Here is a 24,472-nt window from a genome sequence, read left to right on the forward strand (position 1 = left end):
CCATGTCATCCCAAGCATGTGTGTCAATTTGTACCTCTATATCCACATTATTCCGTGATTTATTCAGTTTTCAAATTTATACTGACTTTTTGATCACCCGGTACCTATGTTACGCCCACTCCTCACCGAAAAATGCTGCAGAGATATTTGCAGATGAAAAATGCTTCCAGAATTAAACGATTAATTGAAAATGTGTAGTAAATTAGACGAAAAAGTATAATAAGTATTTATTATCGTATACAGTGGCGGTCGTTCCGAATAACAATGAACTGTGTAGATTATGAAGCTCGCCTGTATTCTACATCATCATATTATACTAATTCATAGTTCGAAAATGAAGAGAAGTGCAATTAGAAGACAGGACAAAAAAGTACATAATCTTAGCTAACAAACGAAAAAAAAAGATTTATTTTTCTGGTTTATATAGTGGTGAAAATAATGCTTGATTACGAAGTCACTGAAAGTGATTGGGTTCCTAGAAATCCTGAGCAATTAAAATCTTGAATGTACTCCATTGTGAGAAATATTTTTATTATTACTGTTCTTGACGTCATTAGTGCAATTGGAATCATGGGGAAGAATATGGATATTACTACCAACTATGATGGTTATGCGTACGGAACGAGACCAACGAGAACAAGTGTATTTGGTGCGCCAAACTGCACACTGATAAATTTGTTAACCATACTCTGATACTATGAAATACCTAATTTTTTACAGATGACACCAGGAAGAATTAGTGAATTCCTCGACATGGTCAGGCTATGAACTGAAAAAAAATTGCTTTTACAAGAAAAGCAGTGATTGTTGAATAGAGGTCGATAACCACATTAAAATGGTAAGCAACAGCGGAAGTGTGCAAATGGGCGTGCAACAGGAATGAGCAAGGAGTTGCCGCGGCTGCTGCGGGCGGGACGGGACAAGAGGCAGGGCGCCTTCCCCGCTTCCACCTCCAGCAAACTGGCATTCTTCTGAGCTACGGACACTGCACACGCGCCCACAATAGAGCAAAGTGGCCGAGAGTCTGGTCGATCAGATTGGTCGGAAAGTCTGGCAGCCCGAGTAAGTCGGCCTCCCGGACACAGTGAACGCTGCGCAGAAGCAAACGCGTTTCTGCCATTGTGCGTATGATAGCAGAATGGAAAAGTTCGCTCCCATATTTGTATCTTCTAGGCTGTGTGATTTCTGGAGTGTTTTCGTTTTCACTTACTTACTTTTGCGTAGCGAGTGTTTTGAGTGTGTGCAAGCAATAGAGAGTTGTGCTTTTGTCGGGTGTAACACAATCACAACGCTAAAGGAACGGAAGTAGTGCTTCATGTTTTCTCCCGATGCAAATTTGCAAAAGATATGGCTGTCGAAATGCTGTAGAAAAGACTCTGTGGATGTTGCAAATGCTAGAATATGCTCTCGTCTTTTCAAAGAAACTGATAATGTTAGAGACTTGTGATTGGAAATGCTAACTTTACCGCGCAAACCACTTCTCGAGAGTGATGCATTTCTATCGTGTAATTTGTCCCGTAGTAGTAGCGCCAGTGATAGCACACCACGTGAAACACGACAAGGGAAACAACTTTTCAGCAGCTTGAGATCCATAGGAGAAGCACAGAGACTTAAGAACACCTTTCACCACAGAAGAGGAGTGCTGATTTGGAAATTTGTGATAAGCTCCTATGAGACATCCTCGGTCCCTAGGCTTACACAATATTTAATCTAACTTACGCTACGGACAACACACACACACCCATGCGCAAGAGAGAACACAAACACGGGGGTAGCCGCGCAGACCGTGACCAAGGGCCTGAGAGGAGTGCTGATAAATGTACACTTATAGATGAAGTTGTTTCTAATGATTCAGGTAAAACCAATTTACAGATTTCCGTGCTGGCATTAGAGAGGAGAAACGCTCATCTAAAAAAACATTTGCATGAAACTGCGAACACGTAATAAGTCAGTTGTCATCAACGAAATGACTTTCGCACGATGAAGAAAATAATAAAAATGCCCTTGTGTTTCGTGAAATTAATCGAATACTGGACAAAATATTTTCATCCAATCAAGTCAGAAAATTGCTATGGGTGTCAAAATGGTTCGACAGGTCGAAGCGGACATTTTCAAACTGATGACCTTGCGTGCGTTTCGCAAAAAAGTTAAAACTTTCTCTGGGAAAAACTCAGAGGTCCCCTACCTGTAGCATCAAAATAGCTTTCTTGAATAAAATGCCATTTCATTTGACACCCAGATATTTTGAGGGATGTTTTAATAGATTGGCTAATTGAGTTGCTTCCTACAAATCAGGCACTTGTATAATTTCTAGAGCGGAGACGACGGCGTCCACTTATTAGTTGAAGTTCTTTTAAACTTGTGACGAATGAAAATGAAAATGAGCGTTATATAGATCTTGTTTACCCGGGAAATTTTCTAACAGGCAACCTAGAAAATTGCATTCTCATTTCGGCCGTTTACTTTGACTACAGACTATACTTAACGAATTTTTTGTATGTTTTGATTCGACAGATGCTTTTTTTTTAAATCATCAGTGTCTATTCAAAAGCTGGACAAGTTACAGAATGTAGCAGAAACATTGTAGCAACAGCCGCGCGGGATTAGCCGAGTGGTCTAAGGCGCTGCAGTCATGGACTGTGCGGCTGGTCCCGGGGGAGGTTCGAGTCCTCCCTCGGGCATGGATGTGTGTGTTTGTCCTTAGGATACTTTAGATTAAGTAGTGTGTAAGTTTAGGGACTGATGACCTTAGCAGTTAGGTCCCATAAGATTTCACACACATTTGAACATTGTAGCAACAGCTGAATAGCAATGCACATTTCAATAGTTCAGTAGAAACTGAAAATATACAGCGCTGTTCTAGAGGCAGACGCGGTTCCTTAGTGACGTCACTGCGTCAGCTAATAGCAGTACAAAACGCTTATTGCCCAACTTACATTTTTCTACAGACCTTGAGTCGGCCGACTAGCCTACAGACGGCATGAAATTAAGAGCCAAATCGTTGAAATACAAAACTGGGTCCTACAAACTATGCCTTCTTTAGATGCCCGTATAATCGAATGTTCTATACGACTCATTCTCTTATCCGTAGTTAAGTCTCATAGTGCTTAGAGCCATTTGAACCATTTGAATCTTATCCGTAGTATCTACTTTCGAAAAATCAAAATCCGAGACCCGATGTTCTTTTAAACCACGGAGACCACAGACACTTTGTACCAGAAACGAAAACCTCAGAAAAGTAAACCAAGGAAAAGAATAAGCTATTGTTCGAAACTGAGAACAATAAAATGCTTGACCAAAGACGGTTCCTAAAACAATTGATTCATTCAATAATATTAGGGAAAAAACGTACAATGTGTAGATTCTTAGCTATAACCGCGCGATTTAGTTATAATGTGACTATCATCTTTTTATTTGTTAGCTGTTTATGTTAATGGAGTTAGTTGCTGCTCATTCTCTATAATTTACGGTCTTCGAGGTTCCTGGGGTCCGAAGGTACATTGACATCTGTCATCAACCTGTAGGCGGCATTACTACCTTCCACCCCGACAAGACTACATAGGTTTTACGTGAATTTGGGAGTAGTAACCTGTCACTGCTTATGTACTAAGTGATTTGGTCAAAGAAGTTATCATTACCGCCTGCTTGGGTCTTTTTCGCCCTCTCCCTCTGATATTGATTGTTGTGCCTTGTCGTGCATAATGATATGTGCCACCACATAACAAATATAAATTTAAAAAGCAAAAACACAAATCTCTATAGTTAAAAATGCAAATGTAAGTTTGTTCGAAATCGTTTATCTCCGAAAGTTCTTGAACGACTGCTTTGAAATTTTGACAGAACGTCGCATTCTAATACAGGCGCGTTTCCAGGTGCCACACATATCACCTTCAGTGTTAACTCTACCGTGTTCGTGGTAGCTGCTGATTATCAGAGAAGGTCCTGTCTCTGCGCCTCGTTTCTCTTCCTTACAAATTAGATTAAATGTGAGTACTGTTACGTTTTCTGGTATTTTCGTTTGTGGTACATGTGCATCTTCCAAATGTGGTAAGACAAGGCCGGTTAATTACGTGACCTGCCTTTTTGTTTGTCGATTTCTCTTTTTGCTCCCACCTCGACCACTTGTGAAGTTTCATGATCTCATTTGAGGTCTGCTCTATCCATTTTAAATAAAAAATATTTTTACTAAACATACTTAAAGTTTGTCTTTCATGTTTCACATTTTTCTTTTGAAAGTGGAAGAGAAAATTGTAACTACATTATTTTAAGGTTCATTATAACGAGTTTAATTAAACTGATTATTTTTACAGCTGCCAAATGGCTCTTTACGATGGCGGTTTCTTGAAAATAGTTTCTTCAAATAAGTAAACACAAATTAGGCAGGGATACCATCTTCCCTAATATCTCACTCACTCCATCGACATTCACGTGTTTCCTCTACTGTAGTGTGTATAAAATGCTCTACTAACAAATATTAAAACATACACGTAAACTGAAAAGCTTTTTATTTGTTTCAAACATTGATTAAAACACTTTGATGAAAACATATTTTTATAGAGAGACTGTGAAACACTTATTTAAGATGTGAAAACACTTTGCCTTAAACACTCCAACCCTAAGTAGGCCCTAGTATTCATGTTTATATCCATTGGACAAACCGACATAAATGTTCCTGAAAATAGCAGGCCTAACTGTATCAACAGACCGCTAAAAATGGACCTTTCAGTGATATAGATTGATTTCACTGAACCTTGCTATTCATATGAAAGACAACATTGTTTGTACCGTCTTCCGAATCTTATCGTTACGCACCTTCTCAATTTCTAAATTTGTATGATCACTAACAGAATTCTTGTCAGTGAACTTGAGCTTAGCTTCCTTTCACAAAAGGTTAATCTCTTTCCGCGACGTTTGTTTCGACTTCTCAGCAGGCCAATTAACACACATTAAAAGTTTTGGTTGGTTGGTTGGTTGGTTGATTCGCGGGGACCAAACAACGAGGTCATCGGGTCAGGGAAGGGTGGGGAAGAAAGTCACCCATGCCCTTTCACAGGAACCATCCCAGCATGTACCTGCAGCGATTTAGGGAAATCACGGAAAACCTAAATCATGATGGCCGGACGCGGGCTATAACGGTCGTCCTCCAGAAAAAAAGATACAAATTCATTTTAAACACAATAAAATACTTTAAATAAATAGTTTTAGCTTCGTTAAAAGTTGCGCTGAGAAGTATTTATTTTTATTCCTTGATGGTGACTAGTTTCGGAAACTGTATCCATTTTCAAACTAGTCACCACATAGAAATAAAAAATTGATATTTCTCAAAGCAACTTATGACGAAGCTACAACCATTTATTTTCATTGTAAGACAAGTTGCAGACCTATTTTTCAACTGCAGCATACAAAAGTTCGTCGACAATAACAGACATATGGCCCTGACTAACATTAACCTATACCTTTCACAAATCACTTACCTCACAAAAATCTTGGTTACTCGAACTACTGCAATACAGCGAGCGCCACTATTGCCAGCTAAATAAAAGATTCAAACTACGGAAGGCACTAACTACTGATAGGCATAGTTAGCAAATGAAAGATTTTAATAGAGAACAAACAATGTATTTACCTTAATAGTGTTGAAAAATCATAATATACATAGCAGTTCACGACATCCAGTCTTACAAATTTCCAAACTCCGCCATTTCTCTCCCCACATCCACCACTGCTGGCGGCTCACCTCCAACTGCGCAACGCTACGCACTGTTTACATCCAGCTGCCCAACACTACAATGGCAGACAACAATGCAAACTAGCCACAGACTGCACACAGCACAGCCAGAGATTTTCATACAGAGGTGGCGTTACCAATAAAAAAACCTAAACAGCCTACTTACATAGCCCCCATGCTCCCAACAAAAAAATTTACAAATTGTTTTGGGCAGTGGCCAATAACGATTTGAAAAAATTTTTCATAATTACAATAACAAAGATATCAAATGCACACACTTATTGATACAATGTTGGTCAAAAGCTAAAATTTTCTCACAGTCCATAAAGACAGTCCTGATCATTCATCACAGTAAAACTGCCGTTTCTTTTCTCAAAGTCTGAGCAGTAAAAGAAAATTCACAGGAAAGTAGTGTATTTCCATACAGTCTTGAAGAAGTAGTGTTGTCCTTCCAACGGAAAGACAGTGCTGACTCTCGACATGCAGACAAGTAATGGGTCACAACAGTTCAAACCCACAGCAGAGTCATTCGAAGTTTTGAAGAATATTGGTAGGCAGGTCATCACAGAGTAGACCCACTGTAGTCCTGGTAGAGATTGTGGTATTGGTGGGCCACCAGAGGTGCAGACCCACTGCAGTCCTTGTAGAAATAATGGTACTGGTGAGTCAGCAAAGGTGTAGACCCACTGTAGTCCTTGTAGAAATAATGGGATTGGTGGGTCATCAAAGACGCAGACCCACTGTAGTCCTTGTAGAGATGGCCAGCAGCCATCTGTTGTGACTGTGCAGGTGCACAATCACCATTGAAGAGTCTTGCGGATAATATAGCAAGTCCATAAACCACCACTTGTGCACTCACAAAGTTTTTTGGAATTGTCCTCAGAACGAGCAATGCTGTTATCCAGTCCCTTGCTGAATTATTAACACACGTGCAAACACTAACAGTCCCTACTTCTCACATATTTTCCATATACTATGACCAACAGAAACTGTCCAACACTACAATGGCAGACAACAATGCAAACCAGCCACAGACTGCACACAGCACAGCCAGAGATTTTCATACAGAGGTGGCGTTACCAATAAAAAAACCTAAACAGCCTACTTACACCTCGACTGACATGCGTGAATTCGGCCGCGCTGGGTGGGAACTTAAATGAAATCTGGCACTTCTGCGGAACGCCTTTCAGATAGAGGAATCCCGGGCATACGCACTTATAACGCATTAGGTTCAAATCACAGTCTACTAAAGACTGATGCGTACTTTAATATTGTCTGTGTTCGGGATTAATTTCATAAAACAAAATGTTATCTTTTGTAATAATGGGAGTTTTTTCAATTAAGAACTTAATGTGAGATTTTAATTGTCTTCCCTCAGATAAGGGTAGAGAGTTTTTGAACTAAGTTATGAATGAGCTAAATAACAAGTGGCCTGCACTGAAACTGGTACATGGAAGACCCAGACATAGCCAAAGCCAAGGTTCCATCGAATGGGCCGACCAGGATGTACAGAGTATGATAATGATACGGATGCAGACAAATAACTCAGCACATTAGGCTGACAAGTGAGAGTCTTCGCTTCATCCAATTCATGCAAAAACCGTTCTTTTCATCAAGAAATTCAGCTGTTGGTATAGGAGGCAATGTTTGACTGTAAAGTAAAAGTGGGGCTGAGTATTTCAGATCTGCCTAAAGAAATTATTGATAACATAGTGATAGAGGAAGACCTTGAGAAAGTCGAACAAGAAATGGAGGATGCTATTAATGTAGGGACTACAACCAACAATGACACTGCCTACGTGAGGGTCGAACCATCGGAAAGTCGAGACCATTCACTGACAACTGAAAATATTCTGTGTGATTTGTGAAGAAGAATGTAGTGCAGCCCACTGTTGTGTATCCCGCGGTAAAGATGTGCAGGCAATTTGTGGAAGATGCAATGAAGAAGAGGAAGGATATGGAGGGAAAATTATTTGCAAACTGCGCTATAATAAACAAGAAACCAGGAAGAAGAGGGCAGGAGCTCACGACGTTTTCGAGCACAAGGTTGCCAAGATGCTCAAAAATTCAGATGCAAAATTCCCACCTGCCAAAGTTGGAGACAATGTTCGCATCCGAGTACCAGATGTTGAAAGAGGTCGCGGAGGTCCCAGAAACGTTCTTGCAGGTGTCGTGAACGTCGAAGGCACTTCATACAAGCTGACAACAGGACAGATTGTTCTCAAGCAAATATATTCCATAAACGAGTTCTCTATTCTGCACGATAAACTGCTCACACTGGAAACCGTGGCCAAACAAGAAAAATAATTCAAACCATATCGTCTTTACATTCACTGATCAGTGGCCGAGGATACAATCTATGCAACTGCTCTACTAAATGCAATCGATGCAAATGCAGAAATAAGAAAATATTGTGAAGTTAGAAATGTCATAAAAGCTTAACCTGTTGCAATATGTGAATACCGCTGTATTTAAAGAAGATTTATAGTGTGAATATATTGTAGAAAGTTTATATTTTTTATAAGTGAGATTGATAAAAGAAATAGACTGCATACAGCTTGAAATTATATTCATCCACTCTTTATATTTAACTTCCGATTTTGACCGATCTGTCTACGCCACCTTGCAAGCTGGCCAGCCAGATCGCGAACTCAAGAACAGATCGGACATTAGCCGACAATTTACAGCGATATTGGCCATTTCCTGACTTATACAATTTGAAATTGTTCAATCAAATCTGTTTTCCTTTTGTGTTCGCTGTTTGGCCGATCGGTCCCAGCCACTTCTGGAACTGGACGGTCGATTTCCGAAAATGTGTGTGTGTGTGTGTGTGTGTGTGTGTGTGTGTGTGTGTGTGTGTGTGTGCAATATATAATGGGGAGACATTGTTGCCAAAAATCTCAAAATGTGCCGTCCAGATTTACTTCAAATTTTTACGTGTTGCTGTAATAATCATGTAGACACATATAGACTACATACTTTTTAATATATATACAGGGTGGAGAAAAGTTGTGTCACTATGGACAGCTAATGTCAGCAGGAACCAAAATTAATAAAGTTCTGTAGGTCGACAACGCACCATTTTTAAACTACGGAATCTAGGGGCCACGCGCTCCGATTGGCCATGGGTTTGCCCTGTTGCCGTTCGTCGGTTGACGGGCAGCGCTATGGTCGCCGGTTCACACATACAAACGTCACTCGCCCCGTCACTGGTCCAACGTAATACGCACGCACACACGCATTTTGCAATCTTCGGCAGGCAAAGCATTCGCGGTCATGCGTTATCCAGAGCATCCGGCAACTGGGCAATTGCGCCGCCACTCGGAGCGCGTGGCGCCATGTTTCCGTAGTTTAAAAATTGTGCGTTGTCGACCTACAGAACATTGGTATTTTTGGTTCCTACTGGCATCAGCTAGTTATGGTTTATTGGTTTATGATTAGAATACTGCTACCGAGTCTGAATTTGCAGTAACAATAAACAAGGCTGAGCTGAAGGTCAGAGAGAGGGGGAAGAGCAAGCAGATGGACAGACGGGTGGAAGTAATGGACACAGACGGGAAGGAGGAGATGGATGAAGAGAGGGGGCTGGAGGAGATGGAGAGAGAGAGAGAGGAGGGAGGAGAAGATGAACAGAGAAAGGGGGGAGGAGGTAATGGAGTGAGAGAGGGGGTGAAGGATGGAGTTGGAGAGAGTGAGGAGGACAAAATCAACAGAGAGACGAGAAGAAGGGCCGGCCGGAGTGGCCGTGCGGTTCTAGGCGCTACAGTCTGGAGCCGAGCGACCGCTACGGTCGCAGGTTCGAATCCTGCCTCGGGCATGGATGTGTGTAGTGTCCTTAGGTTAGTTAGGTTTAATTAGTTCTAAGTTCTAGGCGACTGATGACCTCAGAAGTTAAGTCGCATAGTGCTCAGAGCCATTTGAACCATTTGAACGAGAAGAAGGTGATAGACTGAGAGAGGGCAAGGAGGGAATGGACCAAGAAGAGGAGAGGGAGATGGACAGAGAGGAGAGAAGGAAATTACGACGCACAGTGTATCCAGTTCCCATACATATTGCACCCTCCCCACACGAAATAATTAAAAATATTATTTGGTTAATGATTCTAATTTTTGTGTAACCTCACAAAAAAAACTTAATTAATAATAATAATAATATGAGTCTATTTTTTGTGTAACCTCTGAACAAAATTGGTTCCCATTTAATGTACCCACAAAATTGTTTTCTCATTTAATATAAGCTCGAAACAGAAAAATTCCTAAACCTCGTAATAAAAAATAAATTCAGTAACCTGGTAAAATTTGGACGACAGCAGTGCTGCGTCATGGCCCTGTAAGATCATTCTGAATAAAAAGCAAAAATTCTCACCTCGACAAAGTCGGCAACTATCTGCTCTTACAATAGCTCTTTTCCGGCACAGCTCTGTGCAATGCTGGCCTATACATTTGTTATTTATGAAAGGAAGCAAATGATTTTTCTTTTGCAACAATCGAAATGATCATGCATTGAAAAAAAATATTAAATTCTTTAAATTGAAATGAATGCTTGTTATTATTAGGACATTTAAAAAAAAAATATACATGGGAGTTTACATAATATTACTAGATATGTGCGAGGCTGCTTTTTTTTACCTTATACAATAATACTCGGGCTCCGGCATCGCTGCACCGCGACCGGCCCAGCCAACATGATACACCAGATAGGACTGACAAGCGTAGACAGGCGACTGCTCGCTAGCAACAACTTACTGCTACTGCTACACAGTTCGTACTGCAGTCAAGACTGCTCTTTGGTCTCAGATTCTCTTATAGCTTACATATCGCAGGCAGCACATACCTCTTACACAACCCTCCACTGAGGGGGCAAAAATTTGGCAGCGATGGTGAGTCAACTGGACTTGCCATAAGTAACAAATTTTTCTAAAATCTATTTAGTTAACTAAGTTGACAGTCACAGAGTATATATATATATATATATATATATATATATATATATATATATATATATATATGTACAGAACATGAAATGAAATATAGTGCACATGCACTGAGTACAGAACATATCAAGCAATGACAACATGTATACGCAATGAGTACAAATTATATTAATAAATGATATAAAGGGCATACACACTGTAGTACAGAACATATCAAGCAATGACAAAATGTATACGCAATGAGTACAAAACATATTAACAAATGACATAAAGGGCATACACACTGTAGTACAGAACATATCAAGCAATGACAAAATGTGTACGCAATGAGTACAAAACATATTAACAAATGACAAAGTGCATACGCACTGTAGTATTTTTTTGTTACCATTTTACTAGAACTAGGATAGGAAAAGGAAGGATTGCATCATGGTTGTAGCACATTAGGTTGCACGTAGCTGCACTGAAAGTCCATATCTTTCTACAGAAGCACAACACCAAGTGAGACAATCTGAAGTTCTCCTCCCTGAAGTATTAATCAGTGTAGCCAAGACACTGAAATGTCGTATTAATATTCCATGTTATCATTTTGGTAGTACATTAGGTACACCAAACAGTAAAACCATAGTAACATCTCCATTGTTCAAGGTGGTGGACACCATGATGTGTCAACACCACACTCATTCACCAATGTAGAATTAGTACAGAAACCAAATATAGTGCTCCATGATAATAAGGATAGACAGGACAAATGTATATTGCAGTAATTTCTGGTAATTAGGTCAGAAGGTGAAGGACATTAAGTCTCATGCTAGTAATCATTGAGAATTACACTAATCTATCAACCGATTTGACTAATTGTTGCCACTCATCGCCTAGTTACTGAACACTTCTGTACTATGTATGAAGTATTACAGAATAATGTTCATAAATCATCTGATTACAGTGAACATTGGCACTCACTGGCCAGATACAAATCATTTTTATACATTATTTAAAAGTGATCATTCAAAGCAAGAGTTAATTAATGGCATACCATTTACATAATTCATTTAGTTATAGTAATCATTGGCACTCATTGGCCAGTTATAAACCATCAGAAGTCATCATTCAAAACAGGAGCTAATGAGTGGCATAGTATTAACATAATTCACCTAGTTATAGTAATCATTAGCACTCATTGGCCAGTTACAAACCATCAGAAATCATCATTCAAAACAGGAGCTAATGAATGGCATAGTATTAGCATAATTCACCTAGTTATAGTAATCATTGGCACTCACTGGCCAGTTACAAACCATCAGAAGTCATCATTCAAAACAGGAGCTAATGAATGTAGCATCAAGCTACTGGTATTCATATATAATAGCATGTAGGTGACATAATACAAAATTAAAATAAGAAACAGGGCATTCATTGGCCAGTTACTAAACATAGCAAGTATTGAATATACAAAACATTTTTCATCATTCAAGTGATATACGACATATTTAAAATAATTATTGGCACTCATTGGCCAGTTACAAAGTATTCTTATATTTTTATAAAACCTTATTCGGTGTTATTCACAAGTTATCATTCAAAATGAGAGTTAATTATTGGCATAGCATTTGTAGAGTATAACAAAAATATTATTTACAGAAATTATTGGCATAGTATTTATGCATCATTACAAAGCATCATTTAGTATTACTTAGAACTCATCATTCAAGTGACATACGACATATTGAAAATGTAACACACTGTCTATTACTCAAGGTCTGTGATTAGAAAACAGCATTCAATATTACTCAGAACTCTCTTAAACTAGTAGCATTATTTGGGACTGGTAATACATTTTTTTTCTTTTTTGCTAGAAATGCATTGCGTTGAGATCGATAATTAATTGCTGGGGCATGAAAATATTTGTTTTCACTTACTGCTGCAAATGAGGATAGGTAACATCATTCATCATGAGTCAGCTGTAGCAAGGTTATGAAACAAGTAGAGTATATGTGATCACATTCATGAATGACACACACAAATGGGTAAAAAAAATGCAAGTACTAGAACAGGTTTAATGATTAACTGCTTATAGCATATTAATTTCGTGAATAGCTTCTCCTAGAAAAAATACAAAATGGATTATTAAGCTGAAAGAAGAAACGCATATTATGCTGAAAAGTAGTGAACTTCGAATTAACAGGTAATGAAATGTGTACTCAATATATATGTACTCTAGCTGTCCTTTCCAAAACCTTCAGTCATTATACCATGCGACATAAGACATACTGTCAAAACGAACTGCAACAAATACTTAAATAACTACATAGCATTTCTTAAATAACAGTAAATATATAAACTTCACCATTATTCTCATCTGCAAAGAAAAACTTAAAACTGGTGCGTCTAGTGGCCATATAAAATTTATAACTATCATCACCTGTAAGCAAAAACTTCATTATTCATATCACCATAATTTCATTATTATCATCACCTGCAAAGAAAAACTTCATTATTCATATTACCATATTCTTCATCATTATTCATCATCATTCATCATCATCTGCAAAAAGACACTTCATTATTCATTATTCATATTACCATTTACTTCATACAACTATTCATAGTATAGAGATCCTTATTTCTAGCATATTTCATCACTAAAACTAAGATGTGTAGTTCTGTTCGACAGCCTGCATCAATCGCCTCGTATTCTGAAAGAAAAAGTTAGTTAAGACTGTTATCATACGATGTGTATAGTATATTAATGTTAATGTTCGTTAATTCTGATCCATTTACTCTTCGTGACGAGGTATTGCATCTTCTTTCGTTCATTCCGAAGGTGAAATTCCCATTTCATAGTAATCCACTGTGGTTTGTTTCATTTATTTCTTTTACACGTTATTGCTTTCTGAAAATGATGAACAATGATTAATGTCTTGCATTTAAATCTTATACCCATTAAATAAAAACTGGTTTCTAGTGATATAATTAAGCATACAGCATAGCATGACGGAAAACGTAATATGTCAAAAACGCAGACAGTGTGCAGGTGCAAAAATGTACATAGAGTATCATAATGTAGTAGCAAAAAATGTAAAATAGTCACGATGTTGAGATATCATAAGGCAAAAATGTCAAAGTCAACTGGTGTTTGTTATATCTTAAAGATTTCATAGTGCATACAAAGAAACAGGAAAACAATCATACATACATAAAAAATGGAAAATGTGCACGGTCTGATGTGTAACGACAAGAAAAGCGACTTGCTAACCTTACCTTGCCGGGCACTTGCCAAGAAAAAATATGATAATCATCAGTAAGTGTTCATATAAATATAATTGTATAAGTGGTCATATAAAAATCAGGAAATGGCATTACAGTGTGATAAATCATAATATGTTCATTCAATAACGGGTTTAATATTGGAGACATGGTGATTGCCTTTACTTTTTCTGGTTCTCAGAGTTTCGACGTGTACTACATTGGGGTGAAGAATGCTGCGCATTATATGTGGACCTACGTATAGAAGCTCAAATTTACTACATCTACTCTTTCCTCTGTTAGATAAATAGTGTATACGCACTAATATCTTCTGTCCAATGTCAAAGTCACGGCGTGTACAAACCTGTTTTTGCTGTCTTCTCCAGCGCTCTGCGGCACGTTTGATGTTGTTCAGCGCAATGTCAATTATTTCATGGTGTCGTAGTCGACGAGATGTAGGAAAGGATACTAATTCTTTAATTTTGTTAGGTGGATCAACATTTTTCAGTATAACAGTCGGAGATAGCATAGTAGATTCATTTTGTATGGAATTAATTACGTCCTGGAATGAGAGTATTTGTGTGTCCCAATCAATATGTCTTTTATGGCAGTATATTCTACACAGTTTACCAATTTCTTTCATTAATCGTTTACAAGGGTTCGAAGAAGCATGATACTTGGATATATAGATCGGAGAAATGTTTCTTGTTCGTAACATACGTGTCCATATAGCAGATCGAAATTGTGGTCCATTGTCGGAAATTACTTTCAGTGCATGCCCTACATGAAATAAAAAATGTTTTACAAATGCTTTCCAAACAGATTTAGCAGTAGCTTTGCGTAACGGAGTGAAGGTAACAAATTTTGAAGTGAGTTCAACAGCGACAAAGATGTAGCAAAAACCTCTATTAGTTCTGGGAATCGGACCAAAAATGTCTACAGCGGCCATGTGTCTCAATTTAACAGGTACAATGGGATGTAACGGTGGAATATGTGAAGTCGTGTCTGACTTAGCTTTCTGGCAGATTTTACATGACGCTAAAACTCGTCGAATACGTTTCTCCAGGTTGATAAAATAACAGTTGTGTCTCAGTATTAGAAAACATTTTCTGGCTCCATAATGTGCGTAACTTAAATGAGTATACAGAATTAATTTGTTAACAAGCTCGTCAGGAATGCATAGTAACCAGTTGTTGCTGTCAGGGTGAGAGCGGCGAAACAGAATATTATTGCGTACAGTGTAATGGTTTCTAATGGTAACATTATTCCTATCTTGCCAAAGGTGTTTAATTTCTTTCCATACGTTGTCTTTACTCTGCTCTTGTGCTATGTCTCGTAATGACGACGAAATGAAATTTTCAAATGCAACTTGTTGAATATACATGACGCTGAAATTTGCTTTGCAGAAGTTGGTTGCGATGTCTTGCTGATTGTTGCTGAGAGAACGGGATAGTGCGTCTGCTACAATATTTTGTGTACCGGGAATGTGAACAATTGTAAAATTAAATTCTTGTAAATAAAGTTTTCATCTGCTTAATCTGTCGTGTGTAAATTTAGCGGAAAGTAAAAACTGTATAGCTCTATGATCTGTGTAAACGGTAGTGTGTCTTCCACAAAGAAAATGCCTAAATCTCGTAAATGCCCATACAACACAATGTTTCAAGTTCTGTAACAGAATAATTGCGTTCAGCAGGTGACAGAATGCGACTCGCAAAGCCGATGTTTTTAATTACTGTAGTACCATCTTCTTCAATTTCCTGAAAAATGTGTACGCCTAAAGCGGTGTTAGAACTGTCGGTGGCAATGTAAAAATTTCTAGTAAGATCTGGATGTGATAAAAGTGGTGCATTCAACAAAGCTTCTTTCAGATTCACAAATTCAGAATGTGCTTGGCTATCCCAGGACCAAATAGTGTTTTTACCCGTCAATCGACATAATCTAGGGGTGTCTAAAGCAGAGTAATGAATAAATTTACGAAAAAAGTTAATTAAACCCAAAAAGCTGCGTAGTTATTTCTTCGTCGTAGGAACAGTAATGTCACGTAAAGCTTGAAGTTTTTCCGGGTCAGGCGCAATGCCTTCTGCTGAAATTACATGTCCAAGAAATCTTAAAGAAGTTTTGCCAAAGTGCGATTTGCTAAGATTAACTGTGAGTCCTTGTGCACGTAAAGTTCGTAATAGTTGTTCAAGAATCAGATTGTGTTCAGACCAGTTAGCTTCTGCAATAAGAATGTCGTCTACATACGTTGTGATTCTGTCTTTAAGTTCTGTCGGAAGTATACTATTCAAACCGCGAATAAATGCTGCTGAAGAAATAGTTAAACCGAATGGTAATTTACAAAATTGATAACAGTCACCAAAACAGAGAAAAGCTGTGTACTTTCTGCAGTTCGGATGGAGCTGAATTTGCCAAAATCCCGATTTCAAATCTAACGTAGAATAAATAGCAGTATCATGAAATTTCTGTAGAACTTCTTCTAGTGTCTGTGGGCGATCTGTTTCATTAATAATAATGTCGTTGATGTGACGCGAATCAAGTACGAGACGAAGTGAACCATCCTTTTTCTTAACAATATGGAGTAACGGACTAACTGCCGGTTCAATAATTCTTTGGTCAAGCACAGCTTGCAATTCTTTCTTAACTTGTTCTCTGTGAATATACGGAATGGGATAATGTTTGGCTTTAAATGTGTCATGCTGTTTAACTTGAAATTCATACATAAAACCGGACATAGTACCAGGGACGTTGTCAAAAACTAGAGCTTGCTGTAAAAGAATTTTGCGTAGTTGCGTGCGTTCGTCGTCTGTATTTGCACTGCTCTGTTTAACTTTATCAGAAATCATTTGTATAACGTCATAGTCGGCTTCGTCTGGAGTATTATAGTTGTGTACGTACGTATCTGTGAACAATGTGGAATGACAGTCTATGTTACGTGATGCGGAAATGACCTCTGTACGATTAATTGTTTGTTCTTCTACAGATAAAGAGTGCTGAAATTCTAAAGCCAGTTGTACATTTTCATCCTTTAACATTAAATAGGAGTTTTGAAAGTCAATAATTGCGTCGTGTTGTACCAGAAAATTCGTACCTAAAATAACGTCTGTTGTCAATAAGGGAACAATCCAAAAATTTGAGTGAAATGTATGACCTGCAATACAAAATGATAAATGTGTCTGTAATTTTACATCTACTCCTTTACCAGATACTGCTCCTTTTACTTTAGTTTTGCTTAATGGTAACGTAGGATAGGTATTCTCTTTGTTACATTCGTTGAAAGTTTCCTCATTTATAACTGACATAGGTGATCCAGAATCGATTACTGCTGAAAATTTGGATGATCCAATCTTTACCTCAATGACAGGGTGGGAAATGGTTTTTTGAATAACTGATCTTTCCTGCAAGAGAGTGTCTCAGATGTCGTCAAAAGTAATAACATTTTCGTGAACGAGATTCTGCATGTCAAAAGTATTGCTTGCGTTGCTGGAAGATGCAACCTGTACTATATCTAGTCAAATTCTATCTGACATGCTATCATTTGCGGGAGGATGCTGTGGCATTTCCACTATTTGTACTGTTCTGTTATTTCTTCCTGACGTATTACGTTCGGGATGATATCTACTGTCTGGTTCATTCATGATAATATGTTGTTGCGGATGATTTTGCTGCTGATAAGACCGACTGTTATTAAACGTACGCAGAAAATTGTGACCATTATTTTTACGTCTGTCATGATAGTCATTGCTATATGGCGCGTTGCGATATGAGTTGAAATGATGTGTCTTCTGTACGTAGTGATTTCCTTATTGCTGTGCGTTGCTATTTGGTGTGGCCGACGCTATACGTGTAGGCGGCGAAACATTAAAGCTTGGTTGACCTTGCACATTACATTGTTGGTTAGGTATGCTAACCGGTTGGTTTTTTTGCCGTTGTTGGGAAAAACCTCTATTGTTACCAAAATGTGTTTGCTGTTGTTGATAATTTTACACATACTGATGATTAAATTTTTGTTTGGTATTAAAGTTCTCGTGGTTGTCATTTCTGGAGCGTCTAATGAAAACTGTCACTTTCGGTAAAATTTGTCATATTGGGTTTTCTTTACACGTTTCTAATCCTAGATAGATCGATAGTTGAAGAGCTGTTTTGATAGATATAAAGGGTAGTAGAAGAGAAGGCAGCAGTGCAGAAAACTAAATATGAAATAGCACTACTACGGCTCGGGGCCCTGTGCACGCTACCGCACATATTCATCGAAGTGTAATGAATCCCCTGAGGTCGATTACGCACTACAATTAAATTTTAGTTTCTGCGTTACAGGCAATGGCGGTGAAAATTCAAAAACAAATTGTTGTATCCAGTCCAATCCTAGTTTCTGTATTACAGAAAATGCCGATGAAAATTCAAAAGCAAATTGTCGTATCCAGTCGAAAGAGTGAATCTGCGTTCTGTCATTTTTAAATACTTTAAATTTTCTCACGGATAGAAAGTGCTTGTAATCAAAATTATCGTCTCTGTACGTCTGAACAGGTTCAGGATTGTATGAGAATCTATTTGTCTGTGACTGTTCGGAATCTAACTCACGTACTCTCTGTAAATTACCTAAATTATACTGGCCGTGTGAGTCTGACAAATGTTCGCAAAGTGGTGTATGCTGTGATGTGTTAAAGGCTGAAACATTTTTCATTTCTGTCACTTCTTGTTGTAAAGTTGACAATTTTCTACGTAATGTGTTACTGGACGAACCTATCTCACTGATTGTCTGCTGTAAATTTTGGATTTCGGGTGTTTGATTAAACGAAACTGGTGACGTATCGTCTGATTTGGTGTCATTATTACTTTCGATAACGTCAACACGACTGGCCAATTTATCATATTTTTCAGTCAGTGCTTTTACCTGATCATCGTTTTTAGTATCGCAAGCATTAATTTGTTCTTGTATTTTACGTGTGGTTTTGTTTAATTTCTTAACGTCTGCTTTGATGGCATCGGGATCCTGTATTAGTTGTAATTGATCAAGTCTGTCGGTCACTGATTGAAAGTGTACTGTGTGTGTGTCTGTTTATGTTTTAAGATCAGAGATTTCATCATGCAATTCGGTGTTCAACTGTTTCATAGCATTAATTTCGTCTGATACTGTAGCAATATTGTTGTCTATGTATGTTTTTGCTTTCGTAAACAATTTACGCTTATCTTCCTGTCTCTGTGCAGTAATTGTTTCCAGTACTTGTCGCTTTACTTTATTTTGTTCCTGTATAAATTTACGGTAACGCGTTTCACTGTTTTGTAGGTGGTGATTAAAACTTTCGTCAATTTGGCTGTTCTGTTGGTCAAATTTCGTGTCTACTTTCGCATTCAGCGTGCGTGAAAGTTCTGCTGACATTAATTTAAACTCGCTTCGTAACTGTGTTGCGTTTTCAGAGCATTGTTTAAGGACTGCACTAATTTCGTCTCTAAGTAATTTAGTAGTGGCTGCATGTGTATTACTTAATTCTTGTGCCACAGATCTAATTTCTTCACTACTGTTCCTAGCACAAGCCTTAATTTCCTCATGTAGTTGCTCTTTAGTATCATGACATTGCACGGCAACGGCTGCAATCTGTTCATTAATTTGTTTAAAGTTCTCATTAATTTGTTCGATCGACCTGTCTTGTTTTTCATTCAACTGTTTGGAATTGTTGTCTGGTTTTTCATTAATTTCATTAATTTGTTGTTTGAGATTTTCACTAAGTTGTTTGTGATTGTTGTATTGTTCTTTTTTCGACTGTTTAAGACTTCCATTAATTTGTTTATAATTGTTGTCTTGTTTTTCATTGAATTGTAGCAATAATGCTACAACTTGATCCAAGTCAAAATTACCGACTATATTCTCTGTACTGTGTGATGGTGTATCTGCATGTGTCACGCTTTGTGTAACCATTTGGTTATTCTGTGATTCTTGAAAATGTTTGCTAATCGGATGTGCCCTGTTGGTCACTACACCGGAATCAAACAAATCTGACGTATTCTGATTACACTGTTCATTTTCGTTAGAAAAATTTATCTGTTCGTTACATAAATTTTGCAAACCGGGTGTTTCAAACTGGGCAGCGTTCATTGTAATGGAACGTGCCACGTCATCAATTGCCGTTAAATTAACAGAGGACAATTGAATTCGTTTGTTCATCATTAGCATCAAAATCATTACTAGTGGTCGGTACGCACTGATTGTCTGTAAATGGAGGATTATCATTATTACACTGAGTGTCGCTAATATTATCAGTCAAAATATTCGAATGGGCTATTTCACTCATTGCACATCGCGATGTACTGTTAACAGTTTTTCGCGGCATTTTTCACAAATCAAAATTAAGCACAAAATGAAACCAAGACAAAGCAAAAATGGAACAAACACAATTACAACAAAGAGCAATAAATTGCCGATGATCTGTGAAAGAAAGAGTGACAAATTAGTAAATGCGTTGCGCCAGATGCAAACTACATTTAAGTAAATAAGAGCAGATATATGACTACTTCTCAGAGATTCACAAAGAAATACGATCCTGGCCGGTTGTCGCCAAGTGTAACCTCCCCACAGAAAAATTAATGAATAAAGAATGTGATTCTAATTTAGTGTAACTTCTCTACAAAATATAATTAAATATTATTTGGTTAATGTTTCTAACTTTTCTGTAACCTCACAAAAAACTTAATTAATAATAATAATAATATGAGTCTATTTTTTGTGTAACCTCTGAACAAAATTGGTTCCCATTTAATGTACCCACAAAATTCTTTTCTCATTTAATATAAGCTCGAAACAGAAAAATTCCTAAACCTCGTAATAAAAAATAAATTCAGTAACCTGGTAAAATTTGGACGACAGCAGTGCTGCGTCATGGCCCTGTAAGATCATTCTGAATAAAAAGCAAAAATTCTCACCTCGACAAAGTCGGCAACTATCTGCTCTTACAATAGCTCTTTTCCGGCACAGCTCTGTGCAACGCTGGCCTATACATTTGTTATTTATGAAAGGAAGCAAATGATTTTTCTTTTGCAACAATCGAAATGATCATGCATTGAAAAAAAATATTAAATTCTTTAAATTGAAATGAATGCTTGTTATTATTAGGACATTTTTAAAAAAAAATATACATGGGAGTTTGCATAATATTACTAGATATGTGCGAGGCTGCTTTTTTTACCTTATACAATAATACTCGGGCTCCGGCATCGCTGCACCGCGACCGGCCCAGCCAACATGATACACCAGACAGGACTGACAAGCGCAGACAGGTGACTGCTCGCTAGCAACAACTTACTGCTACTACTACACAGTTCGTACTGCAGTCAACACTGCTCTTTGGTCTCAGATTCTCTTATAGCTTACATATCGCAGGCAGCACATACCTCTTACAATATTAACATATTAGAAACATGTCCTCTCTCCTTTTTTTCATTTAAGCAGACTGACCCACAGCAGAGCGTAGCCAGGAGCGCCTAGTTAGAAATAGAAATCTTCATGAATAGTGCTGTGGCTGCTCGCGTGCTCAAAGTGTTGCTTATAAGTTCGGCTAGTGGTGATGCAAGCGATCCAGTCTACTTGTAACTTAGTAGCTGTTCAACTGACGTGACTGGAGTTCACAGACATGTTATTACAACAACATTAAATATAAATGGGATATTTTGTGACGTCATATATGCCGTTGCGCTGAATATAAGACTTGTTATTTATTTCTAATTTCTGCTACCAGTCACAAAGTGAATTGTTTTCTAAGCGTTTTAGTCAGAATGCTCAAAAGCGTGAAAGGTTGCATATTCCTTCGCAGGTATTTCACCTCCATGGATGCAGCTACACGCTCCACAATAGAAAATCTGTCTTATCTACACACATCAAAAAAGTTATGCAATACCTCGTTTCCGAGAGTTCCGGAATCTGTACAGAAGATTGGAATAGAGATCAACATAAACATCATTTCCGCCATTTTTATTGCTCATCAAAACCACATATTGCGTGTTGTACTACCATACAGCGAGACCTTCAGAGGGGCCGGCCGAAGTGGCCGTGCGGTTACAGGCGCTGCAGTCTGGAACCGCAAGACCGCTACGGTCGCAGGTTCGCATCCTGCCTCGGGCATGGATGTTTGTGATGTCCTTAGGTTAGTTAGGTTTAACTAGTTCTAAGTTCTAGGGGACTAATGACCTCAGCAGTTGAGTCCCATAGTGTTCAGAGCCATTTGAACCATTTTTGAACCTTCAGAGGTGGTGGTCCAAACTGCTGCACACAACGGTACATCTAATACCCAGTAGAATGTCCTCTTGCATTGATGCATGCCTGTATTCGTCGTGGTTATAGTATCCAGAAGTCATCAAGGCACTGTTTGTTGGTCCAGATTATCCTAGTCCTCAACGGCGATTCGGCGCAGATCTGTCAGAGTGGTTGGTGGGTCGCGTCGTCAATAAACAGCCCTTTTCAGTCTATCCCAGGCATGTTCGATAGCGTTCATGTCTGGAGAACATGCTGGCCACTCTAGTCGAGCGGTGTCGTTATTCTGAAGGAAGCTATTAACAAGATGTGCACGATGGGGTAGCGAATTGTCCATGAAGACGAATGCCTCGCCAATATGCTGCCGATGTGCTTGCACTATCAGTAGGAGAATGGCATTCACGTATCGTACAGCCGTTACGACGCCTTCACTGACCACCAGCGGCATACGTCGGCTCCACGTTAATGCCACTCCAAATCAGCAGGGAACCTCCACCTTGCTGCACTCGCTGGACAGTGTGTCTAAGGCGTTCAGCCTATCCGGATTGCCTCCAAATAAGTCTCCGATGATTGTCTGGTTGAAAGCATATGCGACACTCATCGATGAAGAGAACGTGGTGCCTATCCTGAGCGATCCACTCGGCATGTTGTTGGGCCCATCTGTAGTGCGCTGCATGGTGTTGTGGTTGCAAAGTTGGACCTCGCCATGGACGTCGGGAGTAAAGCTGCGCTTCATGCAGCCTATTGCGCATAGTTTGAGTCGCAACACGGCGTCCTGTGGCTGCACGAAAAGCATTGTTCAACATGGTGGCGTTGCTGTCAGGATTCCTCCCAGCCATAATCCGCAGGTAGCGGTCATCCATTGCACTAGTAGTCCTTGGGCGGCCAGAGCCATCCATTGCAGTAGTAGCCGTTGAGCGGCCAGAGCGAGACATGTCATTGACAATTCCTGTCTTTCTGTATCTCCTCTATGTCCGAACGACATCCCTTTGTTTCACTCCGAGACGCTTGGACACTTCCCTTGTTGAGAGCCCTTCCTGGCACAAAGTAACAATGCAGACGCCATCGAACGGCGGTATTGACCGTCTAGGCATGGTTGAACTACAGACAACACGAACCGTGTACCTCCTTTTGACTGGAGCTGATCGGCTGTCGGACCCCCTCCGTCTAATAGGTGCTGCTTATGCATGGTTGTTTACATCTTTGGGCGCGTTTAGTGACAGCTCTGAACTATCAGAGGGACTGTGTCTGTGATACAATATCCACAGTCAACGTCTGTCTTCAAGAGTTCTGGGAACCGGGGTGAAGCAAATTTTTTTTTTTTTTTATGTCCGTATAATTCGTGCCGCGCGGTGTAGGGCGCTTTGCCACGGTTCGCGCGGCTCCTCCCTGTCAGAGGTTCGAGTCCTCCCTCGGGCATGGGTGTGCGTGTCTTGTCCTTAGTGTAAGTTAGTTTAAGTTAGATGAAGTACAGTTTAAGCCTATTGACCGATGACATCAGCAGTTTGGTCCCATACGAACTTACCACAAATTTCCAAAAACTACAATTCGCACTTTGTCCTTTATAATTAAAATTATCTAAACTAATATCAATCTTTTTTCTGAATCTTGTTAAGCTTTCAATGATTTATCGCTTTCATGTCATGGTGTGCTAGTAGCTTTTCTTCTTGGACAATACGGCGTGTGGACAATGAAAAGACTAATGTTTTACGCGCGACCTTATTAGGATCATTAGAATCAGCGTGCAAACTCGGACAGAACAAATGTGGGGGAAGAATCGGCCGTGACCTTTACAAAGTAACCATCGCAACATTTGCCTTAATCGAATTACGGAAGCCTCGGAGTACGAGCGCCATCGCCCGATCTGTGGACTAAAGCAATATTTTGAATGGAGAACAGCGTATAAATTCGCAAAATACTGTCAACATCTACGGCGTGCACGCATCTGAAAATTTAATTTATTACAGTCATAACTGTTCTGAAACAAGAAGTGAGCTACAGCAGAACAGCTGGACCACGAATAAACGCTGAACGCTAATTACAAACAATACTTTTAATGTTGTGAGCGCATAAGCTGTATTTTGAAAGCAGCAGCCAACTTTTTAAGAATTTGAAATATTTCATCCAAAAAGTGCTTGGCTAATATGTTTTGTTATTTTTAATTTTATTCCCTATGTTTATGCAGAACTTCTCATCGAGTTGCAATACCACTGATTTCACGTAATGTAGCATGGAAAGAGCCGCAGAAAAGAAAATGCCTGTGTGAGGTGGAGGTGGAGCGCGGGCAGTGACACACATGCGGACGAGGAAGCGCGTAGCGTGCGTA

General features: G+C 38.9%; 1 long non-coding RNA gene across 1 annotated transcript in view; it reads right to left on the reverse strand.

Moving 5' to 3' along the window:
* The window catches only part of LOC124548500, a 277,718-nt gene that overhangs the window by 187,575 nt on the left and 65,671 nt on the right, over positions 1 to 24,472 (reverse strand). The gene's annotated exons all lie outside the window — the stretch shown is intronic.

The sequence above is a fragment of the Schistocerca americana genome, chromosome 1 (genome assembly GCF_021461395.2).
Source record: "Schistocerca americana isolate TAMUIC-IGC-003095 chromosome 1, iqSchAmer2.1, whole genome shotgun sequence".
Lineage (NCBI taxonomy): Eukaryota > Metazoa > Arthropoda > Insecta > Orthoptera > Acrididae > Schistocerca > Schistocerca americana.